This window comes from Trachemys scripta, chromosome 6 (genome assembly GCF_013100865.1).
Source record: "Trachemys scripta elegans isolate TJP31775 chromosome 6, CAS_Tse_1.0, whole genome shotgun sequence".
Taxonomy (NCBI): Eukaryota; Metazoa; Chordata; order Testudines; family Emydidae; genus Trachemys; species Trachemys scripta.
The window spans coordinates 89432953-89451186 of NC_048303.1; positions in this window are offsets into that span (position 1 = coordinate 89432953).

Sequence of the window (18234 nt, forward strand, 5' to 3'; positions counted from 1 at the left end):
CAGTCTAAAGAGACCAGAGACTGAAGGGGGACAATGGATGTTCTACTCTTTTATCCTATGGGTGTGGTTTCTCTGGGTCAGATTTCAGACTCTTTCGTAAAGTGACACGGAGAAGCTGGTTTCTTGACTACCCGTGCCGTACTTGCCAGTGAATAAACAAGATTTCAAGTCAATCTGGCATCTTACACAAGAAAATACATTGTCTGCATTTTTTTTCTTTTCAGTAATCTATGCACGCACTACTAACACCTGAATAAACATGTCCCTAGATTTTATTTTGCATTAATTTTATCCACCAGTCTCTCAGCTTGGAGTCCCACAGGCTTTGGAATTCATGCTGGGCTATCCAACAGCATGTGCTACCTGATCTGCCTGTTCCATGGCCTGTTAGATTTACTCCTCCCCATCTCCACCCCTGCTATGATAATATAGCTCCTTTCTCCAGCACAGAAAACACATGAGAGTGTGACAAGAGGAGATTTCCTTTAGTCATTTTGGAGATGAACAGGATTCTTCAGAGATCAGTGAAGGAATGCTTATTAAACCCATCATTGGTATGAAATAAATCTGTGCCTTACAGATAGATTGAAATGCTTCAATATAGATTAAAAACAGGATTCTCAGTCATGTAAACAGATATGCTATTCCAGTTGTAATGTTTTTTTAAACTTCCCACTCATTGATTTTTGTTTTAGTTGAAAAGCCCCTCAAGACTTGCTCTTAAGAAGGTCACATAACCCTGGCCTTGTAAAGTCAGGTGTCATTTAAGAAACATCTGAAAGGATACTGCTTTTGACATGATTTACTAAATTGTAACCCTTAGTATTGAATACTGAGCATTTCTAAGACCTGGTCTACGCTACGAGTTTAGGTTGAATTTAGCAGTGTTAAATTGAATTAACCCTGCACCCGTCCACACAACGAAGACATTTACTTCGACATAAAGGGCTCTTAAAATCAGTTTCTGTACTCCTCCCCAATGAGGGGAGTAGCGCTGAAATTGACATTGCCGGTTCGAATTAGGGCTAGTGTAGATGCAATTCGATGGTATTGGCCTCCGGGAGCTATCCCACAGTGCACCATTGTGACTGCTCTGGACAGCAATCTGAACTCAGATGCACTGGCCAGGTAGACAGGAAAAGCCCCGCAAACTTTTGAATTTCATTTCCTGTTTGCCCAGGGTGGAGCGCACAGGTGACCATGCAGAGCTCATCAGCATAGGTAACCATGCAGTCCGAGAATCGAAAAAGACCAGCATGGACCATACGGGAGGTACTGGATCTGATTGCTGTATGGGGAGATGATTCCATGCTAGCAGAACTACGTTCCAAAGTACGAAATGCCAAAATTGCCTAGGGAGGTTGTGGAATCTCCATCTCTGGAGATATTTAAGAGTAGGTTAGATAAATGTCTATCAGGGATGGTCTAGACAGTATTTGGTCCTGCCATGCGGGCAGGGGACTGGACTCGATGACCTCTTGAGGTCCCTTCCAGTCTTAGAATCTATGAATCTATGAAAAAAATGTTTGAAAAAATCTCCAAAGGCATGATGGAGAGAGGCCACAATAGGGACTCACTACAGTGCCATGTGAAAGTTAAGGAGCTCAGACCGGCCTACCAGAAAACCAAAGAAGCAAACAGACAGTCCGGGGCAGAGCTGCAGACATGCCGCTTCTTTGCTGAGCTGCATGCAATTCTAGGAGGGGCCGCCACCACTACCCCACCCCTGATCGTGGATTCCGATGAGGGGGTAATCTCAGCCATGACTGAGGATTTTGCAGACGGAAAAGATGACGAAGAGGAGGAGCAGCTTGCGGAGAGCACACAGCACACCGTTCTCCCGAACATCCAGGATCTTTTTCTCAGCCTGACTGAAGTATCCTCCCAAGGCAGTATCCCAGACCATGACACCATGAAAGGAACCTCTGGCGAGTGTACCTTTGTAAATATAAAACATGGTTTAAAAGCAAGCATTTTTTAATGATTAATTTGCCCTGAGGACGTGGGATGTGTTTGCGGCCAGTACAGCTACTGGAAAAGTGTCTGGGGATGGAGCAGAAATCCTCCAGGGACATCTCCATGAAGCTCTCCTGGAGGTACTCCAAAAGCCTTTGCAGAAGGTTTCTGGGCAGTGCAGCCTTATTCCGTCCTCCATGGTAGGACACTTTACCACGCCATGCTAGTATCAAGTAATCTGATATCATTGCATGACAAAGCCTGGCAGCGTGTGGTCCCGGTGTTTATTGGCATTCAAGCAACATCCATTCTTTATCTCGCTGTGTTATCCTCAGGAGAGTGATATCGTTCATGGTAACCTGGTTGAAATACAGGAATTTAATTAAGGGGACAGAGGTGGCCATTCCTACTGGGTTGTTTGCCTGTGTCTGAAAAGAAATCCTTCCCTGCAGTTAGCCAAGCGGGGGGGTGGGGAGGTGCCATTGTTGCTGAGCTGTTTGCGTTTGGCTAGCAGGGATCTTCCCTGACACCAGCCAAGCGGTGGGGAGAGGGGTAAAGCGATCATCCCAGAGAATTGGATGGGGGGGCGTAGTTTGGTTTCTGCTGCTGCTGCATGTTAACACGAAAACCGCAGCGCTCAACAGGCTTTGGTTGGTATGGGAAAGGAGGGCGCTGCTTTTATGAAGGTTGCAGAAGCCGAAAGACAATGGCTTACCATGGCCACATGCAAGCTGAATTCTGTTGCCCGGACCTGCGTCTGTGATCTCTAACACCAAAGCCACAGGCACTCAATATTAAGATGCAAAATGCAACCTTGTACCGAAATCACATGTGCTATGTAATGTGAATAGTGTTGTTCACCGTGAAAGAGTATAAGTATTGTTCTGTAAAATGTATCTTTTTAAATACTTCTCTCCCTTTTTTCCCTCCCGCAGCTGCAAATTTTTCAAGCCTCCCTCCTCCATCCCGAAGGCTATCTCAGATAAAGCGGCAAAAAAAAAACCGCATGCGAGATGAAATGTTCTCTGAGATCATGCAGTCGACCCGCAATGAAAGAGCTCATCTGAATGAGTGGAAGAACACGGTATCACAGCACAGGAAAGCGGCCAATGAACATGAGGACAGGGGGGATGAACGTGAGGACAGGAGGGACGTTCGAGATGAGAGGTGGTGGCAGGAAGATCAGAGGAAGCAGGATGCGATGCTGGGGCTACTGTGTGATCAAATGGACATGCTCTGGTGTCTGGTGGAGCTTCAGGAATGGCAGCAGAATCACAGAGTGGTGCTGCAGCCCCTGTATAACCGCCCTCCCCAAGTTCCATAGCCTCCTTACCCAGATGCCCAAAAATGCGGGGGTGGGGCGGGAAGGCTCCGTGCACCCTGCCACTCCACCCCAGTGGACAGCCCAAGCAAAAGGCTGTCATTCAACAAGTTTTGAAGTGGCCTTTTCCTTCCCTCCTCCCCTCCTCCCACACCTCACCAGGGCTACTTTGTCAGTTCTCTCCCTATGTTTATAATCAATTAATAAAGAATACATGATTTTTAAATGATAGTGACTTTATTTCCTTTGAAAGCAAGCTGTGGTCGAAGGGGAGAGGGTTGGTTGCTTACAGGGAATGAGTCAATCGGGGGAGAAGGTTTCATCAAGGAGAAACAAACAGAACTTTCAGTCATGAAACTGGTTTTCAAAGCTTCTCTGATGCGCAGCGCTTCCTGGTGTACTCTTCTAATTGCCCTGGTGTCTTGCTGCGCATAATCAGCAGCCAGGCGATTTGCCTCAACCTCCCAACCCCCCATAAACGTCTCCCCCTTACCCTCACAGAGATTGTGGAGCACACAGCAAGCAGCAATAACAATGGGAATATTGGTTTGGCTGAGGTCTGAGTGAGTCAGTAAAGTGCGCCAGCGACCCTTTAAATGTCCAAATGCACATTCTACCACCATTCTGCACTTGCTCAGCCTATAGTTGAACAGCTCCTGACTCCTGTCCAGGCTGCCTGTGTATGGCTTCATGATCCATGGCATTAAGGGGTAGGCTGGGTCCCCAAGGATAACTATAGGCATGTCAACATCCCCAACGGTTATTTTCTGGTCTGGGAAGTAAATCCCTTGCTGCAGCCGTTTAAACAGACTAGTGTTCCTGAAGACGCGAGTGTCATGAACCATTCCCGGCCATCCCACGTTGATGTTGGTGAAACGTCCCTTGTGATCCACCAGTGCTTGCAGCACCATTGAAAAGTACCTCATGCAGTTTATGTACTGGCTGCCCTGGTGGTCCGGTGCCAAGATAGGGAGATAGGTTCCATCTATCACCCCACCACAGTTAGGGAATCCCATTGCAGCAAAGCCATCTACTATGACTTGCACGTTTCCCAGAGTCACTACCTTTGGTAGCAGCAGCTCAGTGCTTGCTTTGGCTACTTGCATCACAGCAGCCCCCACAGTAGATTTGCCCACTCCAAATTGATACCCGATTGCCCGGTAGCTGTCTGGTGTTGCAAGCTTCCACAGGGCTATCGCCACTCGCTTCTCAACTGGGAGGGCTGCTCTCATCTTGGTATTCTGGTGCTTCAGGGCAGGGGAAAGCAAGTCACAAAGTTCCATGAAAGTGCCCTTACGCATGTGAAAGTTTTGCAGCCACTGGGAATCGTCCCACACCTGCAACGTGATGCGGTCTCACCAGTCTGTGCTTGTTTCCTGAGCCCAGAATCGGCGTTCCACGGCTAGAACCTGCCCCATTAATACCATGATCTCCAAAGCACCGGGGCCCACGGTTTGAGAGAATTCGGTGTCCATATCCTCATCACTCTCATTGCCGCACTGCCGTCGCCGTCTCCTCCTCACCTGGTTTTTCAGGTTTTGGTTCAGCATAAACTGCACGATAATGCGCGAGGTGTTTACAATGTTCATGACTGCTGCATTGAGCTGAGTGGGCTCTATGCTTGCCGTGGTGTGGCGTCTGCAAAGGTAAGCCAGGAAAAAAGGTGTGAAACGGTTGTCTGCCGTTGCTTTCATGGAAGAAGGGAGGGAGGGAGGGAGGGACAAAGAGGGGGGCCTGATGACATGTACCCAGAACCACCCGCGACAATGTTTTTTGCCCCATCAGGCATTGGGATCTCAACCCAGAATTCCAATGGGTGGGGGAGACTGTGGGAACTATGGGATAGCTACCCACAGTGCAACACTCCGGAAGTCGACGCTAGCCTCGGTACATGGACGCACACCGCCGAATTAATGTGCTTAGTGTGGCCGCATGCACTTGACTTTATACAATCTGTTGCCAAAAATCGAATTCTGTAAAATCAGAGTAATCCCATAGTGTAGACATACCCTAAGGCAGAGAGCTAGCACATTTAAGTGAAGTAGATTGGGTCTTGTGTGGGTCCACACCACTAAATATGGAAATGCAATAGCTACTGAATGCATGATCTTTACAAAGCCAGTGAATATTGCCTCCATAAAAGTACATTTTTAGTCTCATATCTGAAGATCAAAATCCACTTTGGTTAAAAATACCCCGAGTAAATCTTCCAGTTTCCTTCTCTTTTTCAGCTACACCCTATGGATGTATTATATATGTCCAACAATGCAACAATCAGATCTCCCTACTGATATCAAGCATATGCAGTCATGTCAACTTTCATGCCCTTTGAGGACACAATCACTTATTTTGTACTAGGTTCAACCTAAGCAGCTAACTAAAGGAGCTACCCTTGCAAATTCAACTGGTCGTGGTGCTTATTACACAAGTAGTCTCACTGAATTCAATGGGATTATGTACAGTAATAAGCACTATGATCAGGTGTGTTTGCAGGACTGGATTACAAATGATATGGAATACAAAATGGAGTGGTATAAGGGTTTTACTGGCATGCCTTAGGGTTAGTAACTTTATTTTGAGTGATGACACTTAGAGTGAGTCATATGAGTCTTCTCAAGTGAGAAGAACAGGAATCTCCTACTTCCAATGGGATAAAGCTCCCATTTGTGGGCTCACAAAGCTAGGAAAATGTGAATTTTAAAACGGTGACATTTATATTTACAGAGAAGCTGTCACTCCCCAGGACCGCAGTTTGTTCATCCTGTGCCTGCGTAGGTGTAATTGTTGAAGGAGAAGGGGGAAACATTTCTCTAGCAGGCTGATTCTTTTTAAAGATGAGTCTTAGAAGTTGCTCGGGTGTTTGGAATGTCCAAATAAGTCCATGGCTTAACAATTGGTGAGCAGAGGGCAGGTAATATAGTCAAAAGTGAGTAAAAGCATTATTTCATACGTCTCCAATAAATCATATGCTTGTGCAATTTATCACTTTGTGACATTCCCCAGGGTACTATCTGGACTGCTGAACAGCTGTGTCCCCTCAATTCTCCAACCTGTGGTGCCTTTCACACTGCTTTGCTGTGAGAACTACCACTCCTGGCCTGTTCACACACAGCCTCTAGCATGCAAAATCAATCCCAGCTGAATGATGTGAGTGCTCTAGCCAATTACTCCTGAATTATATTGCAGAATGACACCAGCAAATTCCCAATCCCAGACTTGTCCCCAGAAATTTGTGCCTTATACTGCCAAGCTCTTTCTCTCTGTGCAGTACAAGCTCATAGAAAGTCCGTCATTTCATTAGTAGAAAATGATATGCACAAACCCTGTTATCTCAAATGGAGTTTGCAGACACTTCAATCCACACACACACATTTAGATAAAACAAGTTAATTGACTACAGAAAAATTTTAAGTGATTACAAGTAATGAGGCATAAAATCAGAATTGGTTACAAAGAAATAAAAGGTAAAATGCAAACTAATACCTAACTCAACAAGATAAATGAATTTAAAGCAAAAAGGTTTTTCTCACCACATGATCACAGTAGTCTGGATGGATATTTCCACTACCACATACTCCCCCAGTTCAATGATGCTCCTTTTGTCTTTCAAAAGTTGTTGATACCATGATTAGAGATGAGTGGAGAGAGGTGATTTGTGTCCTCTATTCCTCATTTTTATATCTTTCCCTCCTCTCTGAGAATCATTTCCAGCTGGGGTTCAGGTGACAGCCACAAGTCTGTCTGCCAAGATGTAAATTTCTCACTCACACCCTTTTTCCTGCTAAAGAATGGCTGCTTAACCTGGTAATAATCCACTTGATTATGTTGACACTTGGCTGAGGTGCTGGCTAACCTTTTGTCTCTGAGAAACTGGTTGGGGCTGCTTTCCTAACATGAAGCATGTCTCAGCAATGTCATACTGTAGAATCTTATAACTTTACATACAATGTTGCTACACACATTTTATCAGGACAATAATGTTCAGTAGATGATTAGTTTTCAAATGATACCTTACACGGCATCCTTAGTACAAAATTTATCATGGTCTTTTAAAGTGGTGAACATAAGGGTACAGTCTGTCACACATGTATCATGTTCACATGTTATTTGTGTCTGTCATGCAAGACCCCAGTCAGTGAGTTAGCAATGCATTGGGGGCAGTAGTATCAAAGATTGCTTACATATTTAAAAGAATCATGAATATCTGTCTACTGTCCATCACAGGGAGGAAGTTGCAGTTGTTCTTCTATAGCCCGTGCAAAAGGCGGAATCAAAGAAGTTAGACAACTCTGTATGTTACAAGAGTTGTCTCACCACAACCTTTTAAATAAGCTTTCCCTTTCAAAGGGAAACAATAGTAGCATGACATGTTAGTGCAGGGGTCGGCAACGTTCGGCACGCGGCTCGCCAGGGTAAGCACCCTGGAGGGCCAGGCCAGTTTTATTTACCTGCTGATGCGGTAGGTTCGGCCGATCGCGGTCCCCACTGGCCGCGGTTCGCCGTCCCGGGCCAATGGGGGTGGCGGGAAGCGGTGCGGGCAAGCGATGTGCTGGCCACAGCTTCTCACCGCCCCCATTGGCCCGGGACGGCGAACTGCGGCCAGTGGGGGCCGCGATCGTCCGAACCTGCCATGTCAGCAGGTAAATAAAATTGGCCCGGCCCGCCAGGGTGCTTACCCTGGCGAGCCGCGTGCCAAACGTTGCCGATCCCTGTGTTAGTGCAATCTGTCAGACTTTTATATTTCCTGCTGGTCAATCTCAGTGAAGCTGCCTCTATATAGGTGCCTATATAGCCCTCATTACTAGAGTATCTCTACATCTAACAGTCATTCCTGGATTGTACTCTTGACATGGGAGGCATGGATCAGCATTCATGTTGTGCTCCCCATCAGTACCCAACCCAAACTGGGGAAGCTAATGAGCAAACCAGGGGACCAAATTTGATGATGAATCCTGGTCACGTGCCACCTAAGGTACATTGCGCATACACTAAGAAGAAAACACTTGCAATACCCCTGTGAGATAGGGAAGTATTATCCCCATTTTACAATTGGGGAACTGAGATACAGGATAAATTAAGTGACCTGCCCAAGGTCACACAGGAAGGCTGTAGCAAAACCAGGAATAAAACCCTCTTGAGTCCCCCCATCCCTCCCATCCAGTGTGTTATCCACTAGACCATCTTCGTAACCCCCAGCCCTTTACCACAGGTGACTGGATCTGGAAGAAAGCTTAATATTATCATTAAGAGGGTAGGGGGGATCACACACAAAAAGTTAATGATTGGTGGGTCCCACCTTTTTAGATGCAGCAATGTCTGTGTAAATTGTTTCAGTGTGGCCATCCAGTCAGGTTGAGTGTTTCTACAGAAGTAAGGAGGTCATATTTTGATGAGAGTGTTCCTCATATACAATTGTAATGTACTGCAAAGTTTTAAATACTTCTTTTAATTACAGTTTCTAAATGTTTATATGTACTGAGAGGAGCACTTATAGTTCTACATGCATCTGCAGCATGTCAGACCTGCTCAGCTTCACTGAATTTTTCCTTGACCTTAAGATTTGTTGGAAGACGCTCTTAGAACCATAAGAGTGCGCAAGCCTCACTGGGGTTACAGCCAACAGAAAGACATTACCACTAACAGCAATGTGCGCTGGTCTCAGAAAATGAGAAATGTTAAGTGAATGGCAAACGGGGGATGGAGGGGCATTTTTTTCCTTCTTCCTCTTCCATTCAGTGGACTGTTAAAAGGACACAGAGCTGCAGGTGTTGTGTGAGGCAGTGCTGAACATTTTGCAGTATTAGCTGTTTAATTTCCAGAAGAACAAAGAGAGTCTAACACCCCTTGACATGTCAGAAGATATGTTTGATAAAAACACACCTACTGTGCTGTTGAATGTCTCTCTGATTTCAATGGATAGAACAAGAGAGAAAAGAACAACAATACCTAGATCCCTGAAGGGAGAATCCTACAATACATAATAAATCCTACCAATGTAACATGAATTGAAAAGGAAATTATTGAATAAAATCAGATTTAAATTGAGCTCAGCCAGAGACTGTTCCATCTGCTGAGAAAGAAAATGAACAGGAGCACTCAGCCGGTTTTATTTCCTTTGTAGTGGACATCACTAGCTATCTACCTGTCTATCTATTGCTTGCTTGCTTGCAGTGTTGTAGCTGTTGGTTCCAGGATATGAGAGAGACAAAGTGGGTGAGGTTATATCTTTTATTGGACCAACTTCTTTCATGGAAAAGGGCCAAGCTTTAGAGTTTCACAGAGCTCTTCCTCAGGTCTGGAGAAGGCAACCAGTATATCTAAATTAAGAACATAGTGGGACAAGATTGTCAAGCATAAGGGGTTCACACATACCATAGGGGACCACTTAAAGTAAGTGAGCACTAAAGGTTAGCAGGCAGTAAGTTGTGTTACAAATTGTTGTAATGAGCCATAAAGACCAGTGTCTCTGTTAAATCCATGGTTTTTAGTGTCCAGGCGATCTTAAGTGTGTAAGGTGTGTATCTTGGACATTCTTTTTGAGGTATATTCTGTGGTATCTGAGTGCCTGGCTATAGACAACAGATTTTTTTGGTATGTCTGAGGTGCTTGCTGGATCTGTGAAGGTACATGTTGTGATCCATGGCTTTTTTTGTAAATAGTCATTTGTAAGGTTTCATTATTGAAGCTAATCATGGTGTCCACAAAGTTGATGCTGGAATGTTCTAGAAAGAGTTTGATGGATGGGTGGAGGCTGTTGAAGTTGTGGTGGGAATCTAAGAGGAAGTTTAAATAATCTGTCCAGAAGATGAAAATATCATCAATGTATTTCAGGTATATTGTTGGTTTTGTGGTACATTTTTCTAGAGATTCTTCCTCAAGGTGGCCCAGGAAGATGTTGGCATATTGGGGAGCCATCCTAGTCATAATGCGTGTTCATTTTCTTATCTCCATCTGTTAGTAGGAGGATATAAGACCTACTGTCTGGACTGTCACATTTAGATGTGAGAGAAAATGCAACAAAGCAGATAATTTGGGAGGGCCAAACACAACAGTAGATAAAATAAAGCAACAACAGAGAGTGTATGCTGAAAGGCACCTGACACTGTATGAAATGGTGGCCTTGAATATCCAATACACATTCAGGCACCAGCTGTTCAGGTCTAGAACAAGTTATCATGGAAATCTATTCCTTCAAGCTGTGGTTTTCCAAACAGACTCTTTGACTCCTTTGAGGGCTGCAGGATTCCTACATGTGCTCCTTATGGGTCTTTCTTCTCCAACACACATCTTATCAGGCTGTGTGAAAAAATAATTTGCGGTCTTCAAGCTGAGCAGAATTCTGTTCACATCATCTTAGGTATGTGGACCCATAGATCAAATAGTTAATTGATATAATAATAATAATGCAATATAAACATTAACTAATTAATACTCCCAACAAACCTATGAGGTTGGCATTCTGATCCCTTTTTACAGAGAATGTGAGGCACAAGATAAATGATCTTACTCAGCAACAGTGTCAGAGCCAGGCTGAGCATTCTGCTGTACCTTGTTCCTTGTCCAAAACTCAACCGGCTGGAATATGTCTGTGTGTGTGTCACAGTATAATGGACATTATGTTCTGGTCCGACTCCTACCTAGCTCCAAAAAGCAGTATCACTGGAATATGTAAATAGATTGTTCAAAATATGTTCTCATAACAAAGTGCTTTAGGCTAAGTCAGCTATGGAAAAAATTATCAAAGCAGGAAAATTATTAACTGGCAATTGAATGTATTGTGGTCTTCTCTCTTCCTGCAATGGAAGAGACACAAAGAGTTATGACTTCACCTAATGGAAGCAAGGAAGCAAAGATAGTTTATTTGTAAACACTAGCACCTCCCCTTCTGGCTCAGCTAATCAAAAATCCCACAAACATATATGTAAGAAAAGAGGCAGGAGATACAGAAGGGAGGATAGAAGAAGAGGGCCTCTGTTACTATATCCTACAATGAAATGGACAAAGACAGCCAGCGGGGCAAGCAATAGGACAGAAAAGGGGAGATGAGTTTACCTGGGGCACAGATTGCAGCAGCATCTGGATTAAATCCTCTTGTGACATGAGTGACAGCTCAGCCCAGCAGTGGTTGATGAAGAAATAGGAGAGGTCCAAGTGTCAACACTCATGTTTCAGTTGGTGCCACAGCCCTCCCTGCCTGTGAGGTGTTCGTACCCCTCACAGCGTGTCCTCTGATCAGCAGAAAGATGATTCTGCAGGCTGTGTCCTTGATTAATATTGTCTTTGGCCCTATTGATCCTCGACATCTTGGAGCCTGTATCCCTTCTTAGGACAATAAAAGTAGAAAAATTCTTGAATCTCTTTGTTGAGTGTGAGCCAAATGACTGCAAAGGTTCAGAATATGAAACCTGCTCATGCTCAGGTTCTACCTCTTCTGAGTCACAAGTCTCAGGAAAATCCGGATCTGGGGATGCCTATGACCAGAGACCTTTCACACTAGAATACAGCCTGTGTGGAGGTGCTGAATGGTAAACCAGATCTCTTGGAGGCAATGGAAGGTTTGGCTAGCAGAAGCCACAGAGAATGCAGGAAGGGAGTCTGAGCAGGAAGGGTCTAACCATGGAGCACTGGGTGGGCAGCAACACCAGGGATGGAAAGAGAAGAGGCAGGCCAAGACAGATTGCTTAGCAGCACGCTGAGAACTCAGAAACATAGAATCATGGGACTGGAAGGGATCTCGAGAGGATTAAATATTATCTAGACCATTCCTGACAGGTGTTTGTCTAATCTGCTCTTAAAAACCTCCAATGATGGAGATTCCACAACCTCCCTAGGCAATTTATTCCAGTGCTTAACCACCCTGTTAGGAAGTTTTTCCTAAAGTCCAACCTAAACCTCCCTTGCTGCAATTTACACCCATTGTTTCTTGTTCTATCCTCAGAGGTTAAGAAAAACAAATTTTCTCCCTCCTCCTTGTAACATCATTTTATGTGCTTGAAAACTGTTATGCCCCCTCTCAGTCTTCTCTTTTCCAGACTAAACAAACCCAATTTTTCAATCTTCCCTCACAGGTCATGTTTTCTAGACCTTTAATCATTTTTCTTGCTCTTCTCTGGACTCTCTCCAATTTGCCCACATCCTTCCTGAAATGTGGCATCCAGAACTGAACACAATACTCCAGGTGAGGCCTAATCAGCACGGAGTAGAGCGGAAGAATTACTTCTCATGTCTTGCTTACAACATTCCTGCTAATACATCACAGAAGGATGTTCACTTTTTTTGCAACAGTGTTACATTGTTGGCTCATATTTAGCTTGTGGTCCACTATGACCCCCAGATCCCTTTCCACAGTACTCCTTCCTAGGCAGTCATTTCCCATTTTATATGTGTGCAACTGATTGTTCCTTCCTAAATGCAGTATTTTGCATTTGTCCTTATTGAATTTCATCCTATTTACTTCAGACCATTTCTCCAGATCATTTTGAATATTAATCCTATTCTCCAAAGCACTTGCAACCCCTCCCAGCTTGGTATCATCCGCAAACTGTGTAAATGTACTCTCTATGTCATTATCTAAATCATTGATGAAGATATAGAACAGAACCGGACCCAGAACTGATCCCTGCAGGACCCACTCGTTATGTCCTTCCAGCATGACTGTGAACCACTGATAATTACTCCCTGGGAACGGTTTTCCAACCAGTTTTGCACCCACCTTATAGTAGCTCCATCTAGGTTGCATTTCCCTAAGTTTTTTTATGAGAAGGGAATGTGAGACAGTATCAAAAGCTTTACTAAAGTCAAGATATACCACATCTACCACCCCCATCCACAAGGCTTGTTACCCTGTCAAAGAAAGCTATTAGGTTGGTTTGACACGATTTGTTCTTGACAAATCCATGCTGACTGTTACTTATCACCTTATTATCTTCTAGATGTTTGCAAATTGATTGCTTAATTATTTTCTCCATTATCTTCCTGGGTACAGAAGTTAAGCTGACTGGTTTGTAATTCCCTGTCTTGTCCTTATTTCCCTTTTTATAGATGGGCACTACATTTGCCCTTTTCCAGTCTTCTGGAATCTCTCCCATTTTTCATGACTTTTCAAAGGTAATCGGTAATGGCTCAGATATCTCCTCAATCAGCTTCCTGAGTATTCTCCTGTCAGTTCCTTGAGAACATGCCAAGCTTAAGAGTGGGGAAGGGAAAGCAAGAGGGAAGTTCCTGAAGTGGCTCTGCCCTCTCTTGGCTAGGAGACAGCACTGTATTCTGGCACAATCCACTGTCCTGAGGGAAAACTGATCAGGGATCAAGAAAGAGGAGGACTCCAGGCTCCCAAGAAACTGCTTAGTTTGCTGGAACAAATACAAAACCTACATAAAGATGGATGGTCAAATGGATCCAGCACAATACTTGCTGTACTGGGCATGCATCTCAGGAGTCTTTCTTCCCCACAACTCCGTGGTGCCAGCAGGCCAGACAAGCTAGGCTACAAGCACTGGTTTCCTCCTCTCCTGCTAACTCTGTGGCTGCTGCCCGCTTCCTGGGAACAAGCAGACAGGTACAGTTTCAAACTAATGATTCGTTGCTTGTTACCGCCACAAGGCAAACTGTCATGGGGCTTTTGTAGTGAGAGAATACTCATCTTGAATGACACTACACTGAGTATGAATATCACCCTTAATGTATAAAGACTAGAGTGTGAATTCTGGCTGTCCAGGTTCTCCTGCTTACTGTGGTGCCCAGCTCCCGCCTCTTCGCTGTAAAGAAGAAAAGTCAACTGTCCCATGTTTTAATTAGTCCCAAATCATTTCCTTTTAGCTACAGCTTTCTTCTCACTTATTTCCCTTTCTACTTCCATCTAACAACGAGTTTCTGAGTGGGCAGCGTCTAAAGTGCTACAGGCTTTGGCTGCAAAGAAGTCAACCGCACCCCCACCCCCCATGCACACGTGCGCACATGCACACACACACGTGCACACACTTCCTGCCGCTCTCCTGAATTTGAAAGGATCTGAATTGGGAGCCTTAAACCAATGTGAACGTAGGCCCTTACGGTAAATGCTAGGGACCTGAACTGGAAGGTGGTTTAAATTTTTTAGGAATTTCAGAAATTAGGTCAGCAGAGGATGCACAGTGGGGAGGGAGAAACACAGCTTTAAAATCTCTCCTATGAACCTTCTCCTCTGTTTCCTCCGATCCTTCTGTTAGGAGCTATTTTTAAGGCCCTCTGTTTTCAGTTTTTTTCAAATTTCTCCCCCAAATGACCAGCTTTTGAGAAAGCAAGTATTTGGGGTTTGCCAATTTTAAGCTGCATTTTGCAAGAGTTGAAATTCTCCAGACTCAGCTCCCTGCTCACAGTCCCTGCTGGACAGCACAGTGCACCAGCGGGTAACTGCTGGTTGGTGGCAGCTGCTGCTGCACAGTGTGGGAGCGAGACAGGCTGGGAGCTGGGTTCTGGCATATGAGAGGGACTCTGCCCATTCTACTCTCCCTTCACCCAGCTGACTGGGAGCCAGGTGATAGCCCTCATCTGCTTTCCCTGCGGGAGAGAGCCCCCTCCTGATCTCTTCAGCACCGCTCCATCCGCTTCCCCTGCACAGTAGGGGAGTGAGATTGTCAGGGAGACCACCAACTGCTGCAGTGTCAGGCCCACAGGGAGCAGAAGGCTCCCCTCGCCCCCCTCCTGTGAGTACTGGGCACCCTCACCTTCCCCTCGCCCCCGCTGGTTCTTTGTTTTCAGTTTTCATTGAATTTTTTTTTTTTTTAAACAATGAAAGCACTGGGAGATTTTAAACAAAATAAAAACTAAAACCCAAAGGGACGTAACTATTCTGTGCAGCAGAAGGTGCATTACATAACTCCCTTCCCCACCACACAATTGTTTAGATTTTAATTCCCTCCCCCCCCCCCATGAATGAGCCATACCCTACTAGCAGTAAATCCCACCTGAGCGTACAGTGTGAATAAAGCCATTGGTGCACTTCTGAAGCAAAGGCATTAGATGCATGCACCAATAGCCTACTAATTGCACACCATTTTGTGGCTTATTGCTGTATCAGCTGTGCCTTGTGCTTCATTGTGCACGCAAGCTGTCGCAGTATTCACTGTGACACACCCTGTCATGTCTCACCGCCTAAACAACAATATACATTGCCAGCTACAGGCAGGAGTAGTGAGTGGAGATTATACTTGAGGGAGGTGGGAATCCTTGTAGTCTTAAAAAAAAAAAAAAAAAAGGATATAATGACAGAGAAAATGATTGTAGCAAATAGGTAGGAAAATCCCCATACAAGTCTGAAAAATAATCAAGACATTGCACAGGTGGCTGGACACATTTAAAAAGGAATGTTTACATGCATTAAAGCAAGTGGTTTTGCATATTCTTTGTTTCTTTGAGAAGGTGTGAGAGAAAGGAGGAGGAATATTAATCTGAAATATATTAAAGCCTTAGAAACGTTATTCATCTGACCCACTTACCACACTGTCTAGCTCCCAGGAGAGGCAGATGCAAACAGCCAATCTCCTAGCAGTTTTTTCGCTTTGCTTGCCTCCCACAATGCCCAAGCCAAACTGCTTCCAGTTTTATTAAAAAGGTTTGTTTCATATGTTAGACATGGTAATTCAGGCAGGAAATCAGCTAACTTCCTGCCTTTATGGGCTATCACCTGTGGAAGCAAATGTGTTCTGGATACTTTACATATCTTGATTTCGTATTGGAAAAGGAATGTTATAGGAAGGGTAGACACTGACACTTTCAGCATGAGTTTTTGTTTACTACATACACAAATCAGATTTGTCTCCTCCCTTTTCTATAAAGAACTAGGAATGTAATATTCGATTATGCTATCCCAAGGAAAAACCAGGGAAACTCATTTAATATCTAATTTACTGATATGAGTAGAAGATTACAGAGAAAAGGTCAGGAGCTGAATAAAGATAATAGGACTTGCATAAAAAAAATGGAGCGGTAAGGAGAGAAAAAAAAAAAACCCAATGCTGGGGAAAGCACGATCTCAAGACCCCAGGAGAATGGACAAGACCAACCCCAAAGGGGATTTAAAATGCCAGCAATAATTATAGGTTTTTCTTCAAACTCCCGAGTGTGTGAAATGGAGATTACTTACTTGTAACGGGACATTCTTTGAGATGTGTGGTTTCTATCTGTATTCCACACGTGGATATGCATGCCCTCCATGCGTCTGAGATTGGAGTTTTGTAGCAAAAGGTCAATTAGTCTGGGCCTGTGCAATTGCCCTCCTTGTGCTCTGAAACAAAGGTGGTCTCTCCAGCTTCTTCTCTTTGTGCGACTCAGATAAAATCTGAAGCAGAGGGGAAGGAGGGCAGGTAGTGAAATACAGATAGGGGCCACACATATTGAAGAACTTCCAATTACAGGTAAATAACAGCTATTTCTTCTTCCAGTACTGGCTCTTATGTGTATTCCACATGTGGGTGATTGGTAGGTAGTATTCAAACAAGAAAGTGAGCATGCAGTTAGTATGGATGTCTGTAAAACTGCCGTCCCCACAGTTGCATCTGCAGATGAGGTCTGGACTAGAGCATAATTATTCCTCAAGGTGTGGATGGAGCTTGAGAGAGCCACCTTACAAATGTCCAGTATAGAACTTCATGAAGAGGTGCTGTAGTCCAGGGGTTCTCAACCTTTTTCTTTCTGAGGTGCCCCAAACATATTATAAAATCTCCATGGCCTACCTGTGCCACAATAACTGGTTTTCTGCATATAAACGCCAGGGCTGAAGTTAAGGGGTAGTAAGCAGGGCAATTGCCCATGGCACCATGAAGCTAAGTTGCTCAGGCTTCTGCTTCAGCCCCAGGTGGCAGGGCTCAGGTCCCCAGACTTCAACCCCATGCAGAGGGACTTGGTGTTAAGTTTGCAAAGGAATTGTAGCTCTGCAGTTTCTCTTTGAAGTTTGTTTTTGGAGTTTTTTGTTGAAGAATGGCTACTTTTAAATCTGTTATTGAATGTTCAGGGAGATTGAAGTGTTCTCCTACTGGCTTTTGTATGTTACCATTCCTGATGTCTGATTTGTGTCCATTTATCCTTTTACATAGAGACTGTCCAGTTTGGCCAATGTACAGGGCAGAGGGGCATTGCTGGCACATGATGGCATATATCACATTAGCAGATGTGCAGGTGAATGAGCCTCTGATGGTGTGGCTGGGTCCTATGCGACACCACCAAAGAGAAACTGCAGAGCTACAATTCATTTGCGAACTTAACACCATTAATTTGGGCTTGAATAGGGACTGGGAGTGGCTGGCTCACTACAAAAGCAATTTTCCCTCTCTTGATATTGACACCTCCTCATCAATTATTGTGAGTGGACCACATCCACCCTGACTGAATTGGCCTTCAACACTGGTTCTCCACTTGTAAGGTAACTCCCTTCTCTTCATGTGCCAATATATATTTATGTCTGTATCTGCAATTTTCACTCCACACATCTGAAGAAGTGGGTTTTTTACCCACAAAAACTTATGCCCAAATAAATCTGTTAGTCTTTAAGGTGCCACCAGACTCCTCATTGTTTTTGTGGATACAGACTAACATGGCTACCCCTCTGATACGGGGCAGATGTTTGTCCACGAGATCACTCAGCTATAGTGACAAATTGGTTCATGTGAAACTCAGAAGTTACTATGGGGATGAATTTTAGTTGGAGGCGAAGGGAGACTTTTTCCTCTGTGAAACAGGATGTATGGTGGGTTAGCCATGATTGCTCCCAGTTCATTCACTCATCTGGCTGATGTGATGATGACCTAGAAGGCAACCTTTATGGAGAGATATGACATGGAACATATGGCTATTGGTTCAAAGGGGGGTCTGGTAAGAACTAAGAATACCAGGTTGAGGTCCCATTGTGTGTGGGTTTCGCTATTTGTGGGAAGCTCCTAATGAGATCTTTCAGGAAACAAACTGGTTGGGTGTGTGGGATG